General features: G+C 38.0%; 1 protein-coding gene across 5 annotated transcripts in view; it reads right to left on the reverse strand.

Moving 5' to 3' along the window:
- Positions 1–22,141, reverse strand: part of LOC122793456 (E3 ubiquitin-protein ligase RNF19A-like) — an 862,167-nt gene that overhangs the window by 681,570 nt on the left and 158,456 nt on the right. Inside the window, exon 1 of one of the 5 annotated variants that reach the window (XM_044061483.1) lies at positions 20,779–20,833. The exons of the other annotated variants lie outside the window; for them this stretch is intronic. The gene's annotated coding sequence lies outside the window, so the exon portion shown is untranslated. Of the gene's footprint in view, positions 1–20,778; positions 20,834–22,141 lie in introns of those variants that run through there. 5 annotated transcript variants of the gene reach the window in all.

Consider the following 22,141-nt stretch of genomic DNA (forward strand, 5'->3'; position numbering starts at 1 on the left):
GGGATGTATCTCACCCGACATCTGCAGCAATTGGAGAGACCCCAAAAGTTCCTCACCAAAAGGATAAAGGGACTCCAAAATCTGTCATATGCTGCCAGATTGAAGAAACTCCAGCTCTATTCAGTCGCATACCGTCTGCTCAGAGGTGACATGTGCCTGACATACAAGGCCATGTCCAACCCGGAATTAATGGACATACTCCACCTCAAAAAATCCAAATCCACCAAAACCACTAGAGCAAGCGACTTAAACCTTAGCACGGATATAAATAGGACGTGCTGGAGGGATAGATTTATCACTCAGAGACTCCCTATGCTGTGGAATAAAATCCCGGTCCATGTGAGGCAGAGCACCTTGCTGGCTCTGTTCAAGAGAAATCTTGACCTGTGGATGGGAGATCGTAAGTTTACCCCGGGAATCATCTCTGTGTCACTGCTGGACAGAGGCACAACAAACTAATGGGCACAGTATTTTTTCATATAAGGGGTGGCGTAAGCCACAAAAATTTGGGCTAGGCTTATAAATGCCTTAGGGCAGATAGCCTAGTATAAACCTATGAACCTATAATATAAATGTTTCAGGCCAGTACACAGCTATATTAGTGAGTGGTCTTATAAAGCTGGTGCTCAGCAGTCAAAATAAGCATCCTCAAGGGTCATGCCACATACCTCTACTTTTCTCTTTTTTATCAATGCCTTCAGGACTGTATGTTTTAATACCCCTATCTTGTTCTTTGATGATGATGTGCTTATATGGTCTTCTGATTCCTCGTCACCTAATGACAACTTTACTCTTGGAACCAAACTCATGGGAATTCACTTATAATTTGACTTTTTAACACTGACACTAAATGTCAGAAACACTTAATTCATGATGTTTGGACCTTATGATCATTTGAAAGTCCTTGCCCCATAACTACTAGTCCTGAACACCAAAACTGGATGTGAACACATGGAGATTTCATATTTGGTGACAGGGGGTACCAGGCTAAAGAAAACGTATGTGAAATTGTGCAGTATTTTGCTTTCTTTCTTACTGCAGACTATTGGGCCATTTGTGGTCTACATTTGAACGCTGTTTTAATCTGAAATATTTGCATTACCTTTGACCTGAAAATGTGAAACCTTTTTTCTTGTAAAATTAAAAAGGACATGAAAGGGCAAGGAATATATTTGAAATTTAAAATATAGCTTTCTATAGTTTCAAGGGAGGTTTTAATTGCTGCTATATAATAAAGTCATGCAAGGGTTGTGGAATACAGAAGTCATGGGTCATAAAATTCAGTTAAAAGGTACTTCAAAGCAGCAGCTCTCCACAACTGTAAACCCAAGTAATAACTAATACGAAAACAGTTAAACATATCCTGTATTTATAGCTAGTAAATTTTCCCCGTGGAGAGGGTGGGGTGAACTAATGAAATCTGAAATAATGTAACTGCACCTGTTTGGGATGTAGCAAAGGAAATTATGTAATCTGATAGCACTGGGTTCTGTGAATAGGACAGGAGGCATGAGCAAAAATGTGTGTGTGTATGTGTGTGTGTGTGTATATATATATATATATATATAGATATATATATATATATATATATATATATATATATATATATATATATATATATATTATATATATAGATATAGATACAGATACATATAGATATAGATATATATATACATGTGTGTTGAAACATTTTGTCTTAGTCTAAAGCTTAGTTTTTGTTTGAGGAAACCATGGATCATTCATGTAAGTGCTGTTCTGCCTTAAGTTAGTTTCTGTAAATTAAGAATAGTTAAGGTCCAGTATTTCTTCAGCAAGGGACAGTTAGGATAGTTATTCAGCTATAGTGCGGGTTGTTCTGTACACATTCTGTCAATATAATTGAAGTTTTTACTTTCTCTGTGTATAGTTTGGACTTCTACATATTTAATCTGCTGTGACACTGGCTTCTTTATTGTTTAAGTAAAGTATTATTTATTTATTACTTTTTATGCTCTTGTGACTGACATGTATTACTTATATATGTATTAAAGTTATTATCTGAGAAGGGAAGCATTTACCACTGTAGGTTGGCATGCTGTGGTGTCCATCTCCAATTAGCCAGATTGCTTGAGCTTACTACTGCTGAAAGATAATAAATTTTATAAATAATTTAGGATAAATCAAATGTCTACTGTGCCTGAGTCTCTAGCTCTTTCTAGAATGGTGACAGTAAAAGATGCAAGAAAGAAAGCTGTCAGAATTTGTTTGGTCTTCACTGACAATTGCATGCATATGTGTAAGTGTGAGTGTACATGTGCAAAAATATGAATTTGTTTGTCAAACAGTTGCCATGTTTAAGAGGTACTTGAAGACAGTGTAATTCACATAGAGAGTGGTGAGAAAGGGGCCTGGAGTTTTAGGTCAAAAACTCAGATGAGTAAGCGATCAGTATGTAAATTTTAATCTGTGTGTAGATATCCACAGCAGGACAGCGGTGCATATTCCCTTTATGATCTTGGGACCAGGTTGCACTTAAATTGATTATTGAATCAGATGTGTATGTACTTTTTTGCTTTAACTTGTTGGATACCAGAGGAGTGACTAGAGAGACCATCCTTTTGATGACCTGCAGATCTATTCCAGATGGCTAAGCAGACACCATGACCATAGTCTATATCCCTCACATACACAGGTGACATCTATTATGTCAGAGGTAGGACTGAAACCTCTATCAGTGCCAGCTATCTGTCACATTTTGGTGGCACTGAAAGGCAACCTATGATACCATATACTAAATCAGAGATCAATGTTTCTTAGTACTCCTCCTTTGCTGAAGTAGACTGATCTTGGAAATAGCTCATAAAAGTATTGGGGGGGTGCAGATGTCAGAAGTGTAGGTGATTTAACCAGCACTCTGGGCCAATACTATAAAGCAGCACCTCACCCCTTCAGCTCTTCAAGTTAAGAGCCAAAAAAACACGTCACTGTAATAAGCAAATCAATACAATCAGCTTATTACATTACATCTATCCCGCACTGCTTTTCAATTAAATAGAAAAAAAAAACCAGATGTTCCTTCTACTGGCACACCAACCAGGTGGCCTGATGCACAACACATACTCCCCTCACCTTCCCCAACCATTCAGGTTCTGTTTCTGTGCCCTGCCCTCAACCCTCCTTCAACTTATTTTATTAAAAAACAAAAGTCTTCTTTTAAAGCATAGCAAACTGTTTGCTACAAATGTAGCAAACAGTTGCTACAGTTTATACCCTGCCTGCATGGAGTGCTATGGTGCTCATGTTTTAATTTAAAACAAAAAAAATCTTCTTTTTAAACTGTAGCAAACAGTTGTTACAGTTTATACAATGTTTCACAGAGCACTACAAACCTCAGGTTTTAGTTAAAAAACACTGAAACAAACTGCTTCCTACAATTTAGATCACACACTGAGAGCTACAGAACTCAGTTTTGACTGCAAATACAATGTGGCTTTTAAAACCCAGCATTGCATTAATGAGAGATGTTGCTCCCAACAATTTGCAACTGGGGCAGTTGCCCCTTTCACCCCACCCTAGCTATACTGCTGGCAGAGGTTTTGCCAGCATGCAATACATTAATATAAAGGAGTAAAATGAGGTCTGACACTCATCATTTTCCTACATTTTCACTGCTTTTTTCATTATTTCCAGAACTCACATCTTGGGACTCATAATAAGAATAGGGAGCTGTTTTGACCAAATTTGTTTCACATGTTCTTCAATCTTATTCATTAATGTTTTCATCAGGGGATAGTTTTCCTTCACACAGTGCAGCAATTTAAATATGTAGATTGCTATTCCAATTTCATAGATGGGTAAAGCCCTGACTAAGGCCCAGTTGACCCAGATTTGATTAGCTGCTCAGGTGAATGGTTGAGTAGCAGTGAGGGATGAGCTTTGCCATCTATGGGGGAAGGCAGTCTGCCAGGCATATCTGGTGATACTTCCTGGTTGAGGCTGGGGACATCTCTATCAAAGGGTATGTCCTGAGGTGGAGAATAGGGTGGGGACATGGCAGAGTTGCCAGAGAGGTGGGACAAAACATTATATGTTGTGGCAATGTGAGGTATTGCCATCTGTGCCAGGGAGAATAGAGCAATGCATATATAACATATACCAGCATAGTTAGCTGGAGTTTTGTAAATAGTTTTGTGTCATTTAACTGTCACACTCATTTGTACAGATCCTTGTTTTAAAATGTGTCAACAGTGTTATTATAACTGATTAAATATATATGTTCAAACAAAGAATTCTGAAAGGGAAGAGTAGAAGTTTTTACAATTGTTCTATAATTTTCAAATACTGCAAAAGATCTTAGCAAAGCTCTGAATGTGTATTGTACCAGAATCGGTGATCAAATGTGATGTCATGCTATAACCAACACTGAGAGGATGGAACTCTCACAGCAGCTTGTTTTCTTTTCTTTTCTTAGGAACATGATATAAAAGATCTATGTCAGTTGGGTCAGTTCAGTAGTTGAGCTCGTTTAGTTCAGTAAGTTGGAAGCTCATCACCTTACCTTGTGGAAGTAAGCATCTCAGCATCTAATCTTGCCTTCCTGTATTAACTAAAGTTAGCTAGGGAACAGTTATTCTTTAGACAGTCAGGAAGTACAATGAGATTAGTTACATAGTATTTTTTCTGTATCTGTTTGAATCTGTCCAACTTTGTTATTGTTATTTCTCCTGTGATTGAAAGTCTGGTGTTTATTGTACTTAGATATTTAGTATTTTCATGTTTTCTACTTTATTATTTATTATTAAATATTTTTATACCTTTTATTGTGGCTGATCTTTTAGAGAATAATTTTAACATCTTGGGATTACTCGTGCTTACTTTAGTGACACCTTGGTCACTCCAAAAAGCCTGGCTGCTTTGGTTACCCTCTACCATTTATGTTAGTGTTGATTTTACTCAGTATAATTGGATACCCTTGTAAGAAAACAAAACACAGTAGAGACTGCCAAGAATGATACAGATTTCCACTCCACAATCACTGTAGGTATCCAAACACTTTATTAATTTCTCCAAAAATAGAAGGTCAGCGCTTTCTTTCCACAATCGGGTCTTCCTCAGAACACAAGGTTGGATACCTACAGTGGTTGTGGAGTGGAAATCAGTATCGTTCTTGGTATACCCTTGTAAGAGCCTAAGAGTGGTTGACTGGTGGCAGTGAAGTTACCTTATAGTCTAGGCAGAAGGGGTACAGTTAGTAAATCTGTACCAGCCTTTCCCAGGAGTGTGTGTGCGTGTGTGTGTGTGTGTGTGTGTGTGTGTGTGTGTGTGTGTGTGTGTGTGTGTGTGTGTGTGTGTGTGTGTGTGTGTGTGTGTGTGTGTGTGTGTGTGTGTGTGTGTGTGTGTGTGTGTGTGTGTGTGTGTGTGTGTGTGTGTGAAAATCAAATACCCAGGACCCTTGTCCACCCTGATTCTGATGCAAACATCACTACTGACCAATAAGCCCAATACCCTTATCTTGCAATATCTATAATAGAGAATAGCAGAAGACAAATATAATCCATTTCTCCTAGTCTACCACCTGCTTATAGTCCCATCCTTGGTCATCCTGCTTCTGATGCAAACATTGCCACTGACCAACAAGCCTGGGGCCTCTATCCTGCAGTATCTATAATAGAGAACAGGAGAAGCCAAATACAATGTATATCTGTTAATCATATAGCTTAGATGAAAAGCCAAATAGTAGAGTAGTAACAAAACCCTTTAAATAAAGAATAGTTTGTTAATACCTTGTGAAAATCATTGAGAAGCTTCCTCATACCCAAATTAAGGATTACATAGCTCAGACTCCCACATTAATTCCCTTCCTCTTGTTTTTCTCAAGCATTCCTTATCCTTTTGGCAACACTATTCATTGACTCATATCTTGCATTTGACACTCTGTCATTTACAATTTGTATATAACAATCTGACTGCTCCTAATTAATTTTACTTCATCTCTATAGCGATCCATAAAATATATTTGCTCATTCTATTTTATGTATAGCTGCTTCTGTTCATATCTGTACAGATCAGCATCCCACCTTTAATACTTTCTTTCTGATGTCTTTTCTGTCTCACTGATTGATTTTTTCTTGTTCCTTTTCTAATCTTTACTGTGCTGCCAGGGGAACCCTGCTTCATTTGGCCTCATTACACTTGGCCTCACTCAACTCCCCTAACCTACCCCCAATCCCCACACACCCAAACTGCAACTATATTTATACCTACTTACAAACAATCCCATTCAAGAACACCAACTAACCACTACTTCCACACCATAAATGCCTCCCACATTCTATAGCACCACTTCACTGAAATAATTACATCACTTTCTTCTTCTCTGATAGTCTCCTCAAAAACCTCTTCAGGACACAGGTCACCTCCTATTCCTACACTTACACTGCTCACCCACAAGCATAATTGCAGTTAAAAACAGCACTTTATAACTTTTACCTAGCTACATTTAATCCAAAAATCATCCACCTTTACTCAGCTCTTAACTATTAAAGTCTCATAATATCTTCTTCAGCTATTTCCTATCTCTACCTATATCACCTAATGGGCCACATCCACATTCCACTCAGCAATATGCTTATACTCTCAACTATAACAATTCTTCTTCTCTCTTGCACAATTAACATGTTCCACATACCTCTTCATGTCAATCATTCACCCAGCCCCTCTTCCACCAACATCTACTCAAACTCCTCTATACACACTATCATTATAGCCCATCACCTCTACAACTCTTACTATCTTCATCTCTGGATATACCATACTAAAGCACAAAAAGCTGTTTTCTATACCTGAATTAAAAACAAACGTTCAGATAACAAAATCTTTTCCAAATACTACCTCAACACCTTGCTAGTACACTGTGGAGATATAGATCCAAACCCTGGTCCAGCTTTAAACCAAGTCATATGAACACCCACCCAACCACCAGCACCCCAAACACACCAAAAGTAAAAACACAATAAAGGGATAAAACTAATAATATCAACCTAAGAAGCATATCAAATAAAACTAACTGACTTGCATGTTTTCATATCCAACCATGCCCCAGACATTCTTGTAGCAACCGTGACCTGGATAAAATCAACTACCAAAGACAATGAACTTCTACAACTAGGCTATAGCATAGTAACAGCTGACTGTGCAAATCAAAAGGCAGGTAGAATAGTCATTTTATACCCTAGCTATCTAAACATCTCACTATACTATCATAGTCATCCCTAATTCAATAAAGCAGAAATTCTAATTTCCTTTCTGAAACAAAACTTCTGCAAAAGTCTTTTTATTATTACTGTATATATCCCCCCTGGAAATGAAATCCCAATACAAGAGGAAAATTTTTCCTCTGTCTCCAGTAATATACCCCAAGAAACTATACTTCTAGATGACTTTAACATAGACTGGCTCCAAATTAAATCTGACAACACCACAGCCACCATTAATTTCTTTAGATTCAAACAACTAATAGGCACCCCAACCAGATATAACAAACCTACTAACAGAGCATCAGTATTAGATTGAATATTATCCTACCAGTTCTGTAATATTTCCACCACAGGCACCTTATCAGACTCTAAGTGATCATCTACCTATCTATGCCAATATAATCCCTACTCACTCCCCTAAATAACACCAGTATAAATTTCTGGGCAACCTATATTTTCTGCAGAAAAACTTAGTTCTACCTTCAAATCATACAACTGGTCAGTCCTAAAAACAATATTACTACTTAACGAAGCTGTGCTACAATTCAGTACAACATTCCATACAGCATTCCCCAGCATACTAAATGAATATGCCTCATTAAGAAAAAGAGAGTTAAGATGAATCTTGCTCTTTGGCAATCTGATAAAACTAGAAAATTAATGAAACAGAGAGATAAAGCCTGGAAAAAATTGCAGATTATAAAAACTCAGGAAAAGTTACAATTCGGGCACCTCAGGAATAAAACTAAGCACTGCACAAGATTAGACAAAAACAATCAATAATGCACCATGCAAGAAACCCAGCAAAATAATCCTAAACTCTTTTGGGCATCCATCTCAAGATTACTAAACCCAGGCCGCAACTCTCTATCAAATTCATCTCCTGATGATCCCACAACTAAAACAGCAGAGAATTTCAACAACCACTTCAATCTATCACTTCCATACTAAAAAGTAACACCATCTAAGACCCCACACATGTGATAGAATCCAATTCCTACCCACTAATCTTCTTCCTAAAACCAATCTCCTTCTCATTGATAAAAGAAATTATTCCTCAAACTAAAAACTACCTTTCTAGCTGCAGATACTCTACCATTAGGATATTTGAAAATAGCTGCTAATGTTATCACCTACCCTTTGACATCATTAATCAACAGATTCGACTATGAATGCTATGTCCCTTTCATATGGTAAAAAATTCATATAATACCACAACACAAAGGTGGTCCTTCCAACGATTATGCCAGCTTTATGCCTATTGCAGTACTATCTCAGCCCTTGAATCTCTAATCTGGCCCTATAGCCCAAGCTGAAATTTAAGATGTCTAGATAAACTTCTGCTCACCATAAACAAACAGCAGGAAATGCTCTCTTCTTGAGCTATGTATCCAAGCTCTGAAACGAAATACTCCCCTCCCCTCAAACAAACTAAAGAACCACAAACCATTAAACTACACCTCAAACAACATATTTGAAAAACATGGAGCTGCCAATGCCTTTCCTGAAGTTAAACTAAACTCAAACTTTCATACCTAAATCATAAGCTACTTGAGCATACTCCCTATACGTACTTGGAAAGAAACTTGTGCAAAGCTATAAATCTGTACAGCAAATAATTACCAGGCATACCATATGTTATATGTTTTTACTTTATTCCTTATAGGCACCTATTCTATTTTTACTGACTGTACATGCATATAAACTGTATACCCCTTAACCAAAGAGAAAAGGTTGTCCATTTATGTATGTATGCATATGTATATATCCATAATATATAAGATGTATTCAATAATTGCATAATTATGTAATTATGCCTTTTGTAGTTGTACTGTCATGAGGATCCTTTTTCTCTGGGTTTCAGTTGAGAAGGGGTTCTCATGCCCAGTCAGACTATATTGGTCAACAAATGTAAAATAAATAAACAGACTTCAAATTACAATTTCCTAGAAAAACATGATATGTTAGTCATAATCCTTGACCTGTGATATGTGCTCAGTCATTGGGAGGCACAGTTTTATAAGTGGGATAAGATCTTTTGTATGACTTCATGGCTGTTGGGCCATACCCATTATATTTTTAATTTATAGCTAACTTAAATTTTTAAGTTTATTAGGACTTCTTTTCGGATAAGCATTTTTCTAGAATTGTTACCAGGAAAATGATGTCATGCAGGTTTTTAAGCCCTAGTTATCACATTATGTGAAGTGATTATGGGTTTGCATCTGCATTAGCTTCAACTTCCTTTCTGATGTGTGTGCAACTGTCAAATAAGTTTTATCTCATACAAGTCATGACTGCACACATTTTAAATGAAAAGAAACACGTAAAGTTCACATGCATGATTCACTGCAGTTGTTAATATCACTTGTAGTATTTCCACAGTTGACTAAGAGCCTCCAGGCATCTGTCTCTGATGAATTTACTTGTACTGTCTTGAGTGTTGTGCAGAACATTTCACTACATCTGTTCCTCGACACTGTCAGCTATATATAACTATAGTGTGTGAGCAGCCCCAGCACTCACATGAGAGCACTGCAAATGTAGCTGTGCTAACTGTAGAATTAAACAAATGTGTAAAGCAATTAACCAGATTTTATCAGAGATGTGTTTCAGAAGAATAGTATAACAATATGTCTGATGGCAATTAAATCTACACAGAAATTTTAAAATATAGTTTACACCATGCATAAGTAGAATGAATGTTGAATATCATTCTGGCCTTGTAATCTGATGATTAAGAGGTCAGAACACCTACCTAAAGGATGCTATACCTTGTGTCATTTCAAACAGGAAGAGGACTACCTGTGTGAATAAGAAATTAGTCAATACTTCTACTTTTACATTTTGATCTTGCATTCCCAGGAACTACAATAATATTAAAATAATGCCAGTTACCCATTTATTTGCTGGATAGAAGCATAAGTAAACATGACATACCCTTTCTGATGCATAATTAAACAGTGCAGGTCTCGCAGACATTGCTTTTTATAATGAAAATGCATTGCTTCCACATTCTGTAGTCTGTCCTTCTCTACATACCCATTGCCTCCCATACAGTTGCATCTGAGCACCATGTTACTTCTCCAGTACTCTTCCCTTCTTATTATATCTCAGGTCTTTGCTCCAGCTTTTTTAACACTTGAGTACATTTCCTGTTTTTTGTTTTATTGTTGGTGGGTGAGCAAGCAATACCTAACCATGATGTTGTTTCACATGTTTGGATGCTTTAGTTATCAGCTTTGCATTTAACAGATTATTTTGTTTGTCTTTTCATCTGCCTACCTACATATATGTCTGTATTTCAGTCTCCTCTTGAATTCCTGTAATCTGCTCACCTTTCTTTCTATTAATCTGTCTGCCTGCTTGATCATTAAGTAAGATGTGGCATTTGCTGCACTCACTTTACTCTTGGGATGATATAAGGGCAACCTGAAATGTGTTATTTATGAATACTTAATGTGCAGACAATGTACATACATGGAGGTATAATACACTAGCAATATGAAATGCTGTCAAAACCTCTACATTGTTTCAGTGCACCTTCATCCCCCTGTGTGCTCACATTTGTACACTAATAGTGCTTGTTCATATTTTGATTCTATATATTTTTATGTGTTGTTGCCAGCTATTGCTTAAATTACAAGCTGGTCTCATCAATAGTAAGGCATGCCTGACGAGCCTGGTTTGCAAGGCCATGGAACGTATCATCGTGCAACTCATAAACCAAGACATTGGTAATCTCCAAACTCTGGACCCTACCCAGTTTGGATTTGTAAAAGGCAGATCATGTCTCCTAAACCTGATTGACTTCTTTGAAGCAGTCACCAAAGCCATAGATGAGGGTAAAATGGTTCACACAGCTTATCTAGATCCTGCCAAGGCTTTCGACACCATCCCCCACTCTGGAATTATAGATAAGCTCACTAAACTAGGTATAAATCCCTATGTCACAAGATGGGTTGCCAACTGGCTCACGGACAGAACCCACACTGTGAAAGTAGCGGATTCCAAATCCGACATCAAACCAGTGACAAGTGCAGTACCACAGGGTTCAGTTCTGGGTCCTCTCCTGTTTGGTATCTACTTCTCTAAAGTGCAGGCCAACACAGAAGGTCTTTGGCTAACAAAGTTTGCAGATGACTGCAAACTAGGAGCCATAATCGAAACTCCTAACGATGTGGACAAACTACAAAAGGGCCTCACTGAGACAGATACCTGGTGTCAAAGCCATGGCCTGAAGCTCAATGCCAAAAAGTGTATTGTCATCCCCTTTGGTAAAAACTCTGTACCCATGAACTACCACATAGCTGGTAGTCTACTTAATGCCGAAAATGTGATAAGAGACCTTGCGACACAGGTGGACAGTAGTCTCTCCTTTGATAATCACATCACAACAGTGGTCAGGAAATCCTTCTACGTGGCTCATCACATCACAAAAGGATTCTCATCCAGAAAAAAAGAGGTCATTGTTCCCCTCTACTCATCACTCATTTGACCCATTATAGAGTGCAATGCCCCTTTTGGTATGTACCTCACAAGACATCTACAACAACTGGAAAGACCACAGAAATACCTCATAAAGAGGATTACTGGCCTCAAACAGATGCCCTATGCAGACCGTCTCAAAAAACTACAGCTTTACTCCATTGCATATCGCCTACTCAGGGGCAATCTCTGCCTAACATACAAAGCTATGTCAAATCCAGATCTGTTAGACATGCTCCACTTAAAAAAATCCCAATCCCTCAGAGCTACACGCTCTAGGGACCTAAACCTTGTCACCACAATAAACAGAACATGCTAGAGGGATAGATTCCTGCCCCAGAGATTTCCCATACTCTGGAAAAGACTACCTATCTATGTCAAAAAAAGCTCCTCATTAGCACCCTTCAAGAAAAATCTTGATGATTGGATGGGAAATGGGAAATTCACCCCCGGGGATCACTTCTGTGGCTCTGCTCAACAGGGGCACAGGAAAATAATTTTCTTGGGTGGCGAAAGCCAGGGTACATTTTTTGGCTAGGCTTGTATGGGCCCTAGGGCCGATAGCCTAGTACCTACCTATGAACCTATGAACCTATGTGCTTACATTAAGATAGAAAGAACATCACTACTTTCTCTTTATCTAGACAGGATGGTCCACTGCAGCTGTCCATAGCTGCGTGTGTGAACATATTTAATATAACTTTCAATGACCTGAGCCACAGGTTAGCAACACATCTTGTGATGGCTACCAAACCAAATGGCCTAAGGTCATTGTATGAAGGATTACTGGTTGTGCCACAGATAAATACTTTCTTGGTCTGGAATAATACTTGATTACTTCACAGATGGAGTATGAAATGAAATTCCACTAAAAATCAGGGACATCAGCCATATGAAGACCTTCTGTAAAGCTACTAGTGGCACTGTCTGTCACTTACCAACTGAAAATGCTCAACACAGCAATAAGTGATGTTTCTTTATAGTGTTACATAATAAATCCCTGCAACAACTGCTAGTGTGTTAAATAACTGCTGAATTGTTAATTTTTATACTATCATTATTAAGCAGCGATTACCAACGATGTTGTCATGTTACAGGACACTTTAGATCTGTTGCTCCATACTAAACATTTCTCTGGTTTAATCGCATTAACTCCAGCTGCAATCCCACTGTATGATTTTGCTGTACTCTCTGCTCAAATGTGACATTGCTGCATATGTTCCAGTATTTGATTTTGCCTTACAGCATTGCTGGTGTGGTCTCCCAGGTCATATGTTAAAACAGTTTCTCGTTTTGTGTGATCAATCATCCAGTTACAGCAGATTAAACATCTTTTCAGTGCGCATTATGTACGCTTTATCAGACCCTAATTTACCCTTCATTTAGATCAGTACACCACTCAATGAATTAGCTGTTGCAAGTTCCTCTTTAACAAATTCTCTTCAAAAAGAAAGAATTCAGTAATTAAAATGTACATGAAGATAAAGTCATTGCCCCCCTCCCAAAAAAAAAAAAATATCTGCAGGAAATATTCTATAATACCATACACAAGGAAAATTCCATAGTAAGCAATACAATCAGGCAAGACTTGTGCAACAGCAGACACCCTCCTGCATTAACTGACAAAGCTCAGTGAGGTTCTGTGGAAGGTGATAAGGGTGCTATAAGAAATGGGTCAATGGGATCTAGTACTACTAATGGAAAACGTCCTACTGCTGAGAGCAGGGATTCAAAGAATAAACAATCAGAACTGTGAAGCTGTCAGTGAATCTGGACAGGTGTGGGAAGGGATCAGTAGAGATTTATTAGCAAAAACTATACTAGGGACGCCCACCTGGTGCATCTGGAGATTTCTTAATGTTTTTATCCATGATCTCCTTAAGAAGGTTTTGACATGCATCAGACACTCTTTCAATAAAAAATACTTCTTCATTGTGTTCTTATTCTGTTTTTCTGGTTTCATCTTGAAACCTCAGTGCACTGTCCCCAGTCCCCACTAACATGCACTCTCTCTCTCTCTCTCTCTCTCTCTCTCTCCCTCTCAATGTTCTAACACATCACTTTTCTGAAATGTCACAGCCTTATCAGTCTGAGTCTAATGTCTCATTTCTGCATTGAGTATGACTCCCAGATATTCATGTACTCAGTGTCATCCAGGCACAAACATGGATAAGACTGAATTGGTAGGCTCCTTTGGTTATACACTCAGGCTTCAATTCATTTGGAAGCCTCTTGGTCTCCAGAAATGTTACCAGCCCTTACCTCTGTATTTTCTGGATTGCTTTACCTAGGACCAACAATAGTAGATGCCTGAATCTGTGCTTGTCCCTGCTTCTGGAATGGAACTAGTTCAACATCCCCTGGCATCTCTCTATTGCTGAGGAATCATTTAAAGATTCTGTGTTACCAACAACATTATTCCAACTGGATTGTTCACACAGTTCCTGGAACATACCATCTGAGTCTTGTGCCATATCTTCCTTCAGTCCAATCACCATTACCTGCATTGTTTCCATATCAGTTCTACTGATTGGTAATGTCCACAGCTCTCCTACCTTCCCACCAAGACACTTCCATGTCTTTTTCTATTTGTGACTATAAATACAGTCTTGTTTTACAGTCAGTTTTATAATTACCCTTATTGTACTCCCATCCATTACCTTTTTCCCCAGTATGCCTAAAAAAGGATTTCTTTCTTTTTTCAATCCATGTCCTAAGTTTCTTCCCTAACTTTATTTCGTACTGCTGGAGATGTACACTCCTCACCCTCCCTCATTCTTCTCAGATATGCAGAATTTCACAGAAAGTCCAATTTTTTTCCTCATATTTTTGGTCTATTCTTCATTATATTTGTGATTTTCTGGAAATCATTGATGACTAAAGTCACTAAATAATGACTGACATTTGAGTTTCAGACTTCATATCCCTCAGAAAAATGCAAGCTAATGCAAAACATGCTATTCTTGTAACTTTTTAAGTTCATAAAAGAAATATTTAAAATCTGTCCTTGAGTTTTGGCTTTGTCCAGAATTCTTGAACTAACAGATTGAGAGGTATGTCCTCCTCTAATTCCTTCCTCTCATGGTTCTGCCATACAATATAAACTGTTTAATACTGTAAAACATTCTTCTCTACAACCAGTATTTTTTACACTCTTTTCATAGGACATGCAGGACTGTATAACAAAACAGTGTGTCATTGTATTACACTTGTAACAGAAAAGTTGAATGACACAGTACAGGTAATCAGACCTTCCACTTTTCCTTGGATCGGAGCAAGGAAATATATGCAGCTGTATCAAAACCTGGTCAGTACTTCTTTTCTATTAATCAGATGAGGACTGAGTAGCCAGAATATTTTAGAGATATCTGAAGTAGGTTCTTTTCTCTGTACAATAACTAAAATGTTTCATCCAGAAGCGGTACAAAGGCATTGATCACAGCTAAATCCATCTTAAATAAAAAAGAAAAAGTTGCACTGAAAAATAGTGGGGATAGGAAGGACCCTACAAGGGGAAACAGTCTGATAGCCAGAGCCATAAGTGTTTATTACAATAAGCAAAGAAGGTAAAGGCCTAAGGGAAGAATGTTGCAATCACAGCAAGAGTGAACAGGTAATAGAAAAGTGAGGAATGAGAAGACCTGTGGTCAGAGACAGAGTTCAAAAAGCTATATTGGTCAGAGGTCAGGAGCTTTGGGTGAGAAACGGTATGGAAAGGGAAGAGAACATTTGAGCATTTCTTTCAGATCTACAGATTTTCTTATGGAAAGCTCATTTTCCTTAGGCTTACAATCTTATTCCAGAAATATATTTTTCATTTTACTGGGATAAATTGAAATAAAACATCAGTCAATTTGTAAAGGGATGAGTAAAAAGGAAAACACATTTGGAAAAAATATACAAGGCATTATTTCTACTTCAAGAGAAAAACACACATTACAGATTATTCAACAGAGTTTAATATTTCTGTCTTTCCCTCTTTCCCAGTTTTTCGTCTAAGCCTTATATTTTATTGATTTCTTTATTCAACAGGCTTCTGCTTTAACAAAGTTGCAGTGGATACTCCTTTTAGTTTAAATTGTTAAGAAGTATGTAACGTTTGTTACTGAAGAAGAGCTGAAGAAGAAAAGGGTCTCTCCCACTCATTAAAAGAGCAAAATAATCCAAAGTGTTGCTGTCAAAAGAGTATATATAAATATATATATATATATATGGGAATCATCACAGATAAGCATTGTTGAACTTTGAGAGATTAGCTGTTAAATACTTTAATTCATTATCTTAATTTGTTTAAATTTCTGCTTTCCTAAGTAATTCTGATTAAGTCCTATCACCACAGGCAACATCACACCAGGGCATGCTTGGGGCACATGCCCCAGTTTGTGAAATACTTTACCTCAGTGAGTGACAATGCTCTGATAAGAAATGCAAAGCTTTAACAGTTTATTTTCTATTTCTATTTGTTTTGATCATAGTAAAGGACATGGATAGCTAACCCATGCCCCTTTTGCAATAAAGCCTAGATCCTTGCAATTGGTTGTCTTTAGCAACTGAACACATTATTTCTAATCTGGCAGTCTCTGTTCACTTAATAATATGACTAGCGATTACCAGCAGCTCATTAGTCGAAGTACCTAGCTGCGGTCAGTTGTTAAGGATAACCAATCACCGAGCTTTCCCTGCAATCTCTAGTCAAGTATTTACATAAATAGAGAGGGCCAGGAGTTGTAGAGCTATGGAATGTTTTTCCTCTGGAGGCAGGTGTAGTTTATATTTAATACTATCAGGAAGCTAGGTAAAACTGTGGGCAGTGGAAACAACAGACATTTCCCACAACTAGATATACATTTTTTTTTAATTTCTTGTATCACAACAATGGGAGGTGTCACTTCAGGTCTACTTCTAATAATTGAAAGACCACTTACCCGAAACTGAATTTACCGAGATGACAACACCAAACTGTTAAATTACCAAATGATCACACTACTGATTTTTAACAGGGAAAGTATGCACTTGGCCAAAATGAAGAAATTTACCCTTTTTCCTACTGTAATATGATCCCAGAGTTGGTATATTTAGTTAGGGTGGGTGTGGGGGGGCTGCACCCCCCACAATGGGTGGTGTAGGGGCATAGCCCCCACCCAGGTGACTTTGACATATTGCGATATGTTTCTTCATTCAGTGTTGGCCAAGTGCATACTTTCCATGTTAAAAAATTCATTAGTGCGATCATTTGGTAAATTAATAGTTTGGTGTTGTCATCTCTGTAAATTCAGTTTTGGGTAAGTGGTCTTTTGATTATTAGAAGACCGTCACTGCACACTTCTCAAATTCTTTTCTGGACATAGCCAAAAAGTATAAGAGGACAAAATCGGGGATACTTTTTAAATATTATGGTAATTTACTTAAAAAATTAATAGAGCAACAGGTTTCTATGAATGTACACTTTCTGAACAATATGAAGTATGAGACTCTAATGTCTGGCATTACTGACTTCTCTATAAACCTCAGCAATTGCCAGAACACCATGGTTGGAGCACAAAGTATAAAGGAAAATCAGAGACAGTTGAGAGATATGCTTTGAGGGGTAGATTTCCCAGATATATACCTTATAAGTGCATTACTCAAGAATTCTGGACATAGCCAAAAGAAGGATGAAGGGGACAAAGTTACAACATCAGACAATTTTAAATATTACTATAATTAACTTAAAATGTTAAACACATTTCCTCAGAATCCCCTTCTACCCAGATAAACCTGCATGCATTTACACAAACCATAACCACCCCTACCAGGCTAAGTAAACCCAACCAAAAAGAAAGTATACTCAACTGGGTACTCGTAAATAGTAACCCCCATCTGTACACTGCTGGTACCCTCCCCGATGACCTAAGTGACCACTTTCTCACTTACATAGCTAAGCAAAAAGCCATTAATCCACAACAACCCTTACTCAGAAAAGTCAGAAACAAACAAGAGTTTGACCCTGCCAAATTCCAACAGGAACTTAACTCCTGGTCTATGCTAAAACATCTCCCCTTAGAGGAGGCAGTTGTATATTTTAACAACAAATTTCTTGAAATCTTTGATTTGCATGCACCTGCCCACTCAAAGCGAACAAAAGCAAAAACTGCACCATGGCTTTCTAAAGAGTCTAGACTAAAAATTAACAGCAGAAACAAATTGTGGGCTCTATGGCGCTCCACTAAAGACCCCCATGATCATGTGAAATACAGGCAAGCTAGGAATGAAACTAAAAAATCCATTCTTCAAGACAAAAAACAATGCTACTGTAATTTACAGACAACTAACCAGAACAATCAGACGTTCTGGGCAGATCTGAATAATTTACTTCATCCTGGAAAAACGTTTACCCCTATCCCCACTGTTACCATTGATAAATCCCCTGAGGATGTCTCAGACAGTTTTAACCGTTTCTTTATTGAGACAATTCAAGCCCTAACTAGCCAATTACCTCCTAGCTCAACTGGCCCTGATAGTACCACCCCTATAAATGTACTCTCGTTCAGCTTCCAACCATTGTCCACATCACTTATCCGTACCTTGATCAAAAAATTGAAACCCACCACACTCTCCGCTGACCAACTCCCCGCCGAGTACCTTCAAAAATCAGCTGATGTCATTGCCTATCCAGTATCAATACTAATTAATCGTACCATAGCAGAAGCTAAAATTCCCACCATTTGGAAAACATCCTACGTAATCCCTCTACATAAAGGAGGTTCCTCCACTGAATTCTCAAATTATAGACCAATAGCTATACTTTCTCCACTTGCAAAGATTATGGAAAAATGTATACACAAACAATTCATGCACCACCTAATCCAGAATCACCTCATGGACGATACCCAACATGGCTTCAGTCCACACCACAGCACGACTTCAGCCCTACTGGCTTTTGCCAGTACCATAAACAATAACCGTAACAATAATCACATATCCTCAGCCCTCTTCTTGGATCTTTCCAAGGCATTTGACATGGTGGATCACCAGCTTTTGATTCACACCCTGCAAACTTTCTGTCTAGATTCTAAAGCCCTTCAATGGTTTAAATCCTACCTCAATGTGAGGCAACAGGCTGTTCTCTGGCAGAACAGGCAGAACAAGCTCTCTAACCTATTACCGAACACCCTTGGAGTACCACAAGGCTCCATATTAGGGCCCCTACTGTTTTCCATCTTTATTAACGACTTATATACTGTCATCCCAAATGTCAGCTGTATCCAATATGCTGATGACTACACTCTGATATGCTCAGCTACATCTCCTACAGACTTGAGGTCTGCTACCCAGTCCACCTTTAATACTATAGAAAACTGGTTCTCTGAACGTCGATTGTTACTAAATCCCAAAAAAACGAAAATGCTGTTATTCTAACCAACACAAAGGTCTGCTGCTTTTACCTTCACCATAAATGCAAAAGACAACACTATAATCTCCCCCGACCCCTCTACAAAACTACTAGGTGTCATTATTGATAATAACCTAAAATTCGACCTTCATGTAAACCAATCGATCAAGACCATCAATAAAAAACTTGGGTCACTGTATAGAATAAAAGCCTTCCTAACCCCTCCAGCTAAGATTGCCATAGCTCGCGTTCACCTGCTTTCAACACTTCTATATGCTTCCGTCCTTGTATCTAATCTAAACAAGTCTGTACTTAATAGACTGTCAACTTGTTACAATCACATTGCCAGGTTTGCCACTGGCCTGCCTTTTAGAACACACCACTGCATCAATCTTAAACAACTTGGTTGGCTAGAACTTCCCAGTCTAATCCAATATAACCTTCTGATTATGGCTAATAAAATCCTCCATAATCCAGATAATACACCAGCTCTTAAAAATATTATCACCACCCCACAGCAGTCCGAGACTGCTTCGATCCTCAAACAAACTACTAATTCAGACAATCAAAATTAACAATGCAGCCAGTGATGCCCTCTTTGCAAACTCTGCAGGCAGAACCTGGAACTTACTTCCAGCTGATATTACTTTGCTCTCCTCCCTAGGCTAATTTAAAACCAAACTCAAACAACATCTAGCACTAAACTGGCTTTGCCACTGAAACAAGCCTGGCTAACTCTCATCATGAATGTGAACAATCTATTAATCACTCTACTGTTAATTTTCCCCTGACTGTAACCAGGGGTAACTCTAACCTGTGAACTTGTCTATTCATGTTTGCCTATGCATTCTTTGTAAATACCATATCTGTAATATGTCTTCATTGTTTTTACTGTATCTGTTTACCTTGTCTCTTCATGTTTGCCTATGCATTCTTTGTAAATATCAGTAATAAGTCTTCATTGTTTTTATTGTATTTGTTTACCTTGGAGCTTTTCTCCCCGGGCCTCCGCTGAAAATGGACATGAATCCAATCAGACTATCCCGGTCAACAAATGTAAAATAAATAAAATAAATAAATGAAACAGGTTTTACACCAAAATGCATTTTCTGGATTATAACAAATATGAAACTAATCTCTGACATTATTAACTTCTCTGTACTCCCCAGAAAATCAGGGACTGGGCAAAAATATGAGGCAAAATCTGAGATGTTCTGCAAAATCAGGGACAGCTGAGATGTTGGTTCCCGGTCTTAACCATACCTCTCAAATGTATACATTTTCGCATTATCCATATTTTTACCTCATATGTTTGGCCTGTTCTTCATAAAATCTGTGGTTTTCTAGCAAATCATTGAAGACTTAAGTCACTAAATAATGGCAGACGTTTGCGTTTCAGACTTTAAATCCTACAGAAAATGCACAATAATGCAAAACCTGCCATTCTATCAACTTTTTTAAGTTTATAGGAGCAATATTTAAATAAAATCCCTATTTTGCCCCCCCCCCCCCCATTCTTTATGGCTTTGTCCAGATTTCTTGCACTGTGGGGTTGAGAGGTATGGTCTTAACACCTTTAACCCTCTGAAGTAATGGATATTGCACCACTTTTGGCAATCACAACAGATCAACAGAAGGGGCTGTCTGTTTGGGGAGGAAGGAAAATAGAAATTTGAACTGTACCTCACTATGAAGAACATTTCTCATTTTGAATGTTTCCTCAGTTTGAAGATTCCATGTTCCATATGGTCCTAAATTGAAACAGATAGCCATGGTAAAAAATACTGAATCATATTACCTCATTACAACAGCCTTTTAATAAGTATGAATAAACTGTTATTAATTATGCTTTGAATTTCCTACTTGAAGTTAGTAAGTGTTGCTGTTGTTCCACATTTAATCCATTTGTTTCATGCTGTGTTAGAAATACTGTTCCACATTTTAAAGATGGAAGGTTGAAAGTTGTGAGAGGCAGTTGGTGAAAGAAAAGCAAATGGCTGGTTGTGACTTATCATATCAAACTGATCACTGCTGTGGCTTGGTAGGGTATGGAGACAGAGCTTAGTTTCTGAAAGCTCCAAGCTGAAGTTTACTACTATGATTTTGATGTTCTTTCATTTTTTTCTGATAGAAAACCAGACAGGTTTGTGTGCAGTGATAATATACACTGTCCACAGCACAATACACTCAAATGTACTCTTTTATTTAAATTTTACAGCAATGTATGTGGGGGTGGGGTACCCTACAGCAGCAAGTGGAAACACACTACTATGTGTGTTTTGTTCTGTTCTCAATGAGACATCAGGAGTACAGAGAATGTGGGTATCATTTTTGTGTGGCAGATGATGTATGAAAGGAAATGGCAATTACAAGATCACTTGTGGAAAAGATTGTCTGTCAATGAGCAACATGGTCATTATATTTACGTGATTCCTTCACAGTCAAAGGTAGTGCACCATCTCAGTAGGAGAACCTTCCACTGGGTCACTATGTATGTGAATTGTACAGAGTCATGTTACTAAAATTCCCATTTTTTTAATTGTGAAACATCATCAGGGAACTGACATGTGGTGCTTTTTATATAAAGCTAGTAAATACAGCTTTTCAGATAGCTTTTGTGGTTACAGTCTGGCACTATCGTACTATCATAGGATCATAGGAGGTTACTAGGCTAATGGCCCTAGAGCATTTTTAAGCCTAACAATTCATGCCTCAATTTTCCAGTTATCAATGCCCATGGGCTAGAACAACTTTGATATACATCTGTGCCTTAGGGCATCTACAAACTGCCTCTGTCCATAAGGGCCACAGGCAACAAGCCAGGGGTAATTTTGTGATTTCCCATCCATTTGTCCAAACTGCATTTGAATAGGCTTAGGAAAGAGCTGTGTTTCAGAGAAGGGGTAAACTCTGAGATACATACCTGTCCTTCCAACATGTTTTGTTTATGTCATAGAAGAGGTTTAGATCCTTAGATTGGGTATTTCTAGGGCTGCTTGTTTTGCAGATGTGTAGCAGATCTATCATGGATCACAGAATGGCTTGT

The sequence above is a fragment of the Protopterus annectens genome, chromosome 2.part0, assembly GCF_019279795.1.
Source record: "Protopterus annectens isolate FY-2018-M chromosome 2.part0, PAN1.0, whole genome shotgun sequence".
Classification (NCBI taxonomy): domain Eukaryota; kingdom Metazoa; phylum Chordata; order Ceratodontiformes; family Protopteridae; genus Protopterus; species Protopterus annectens.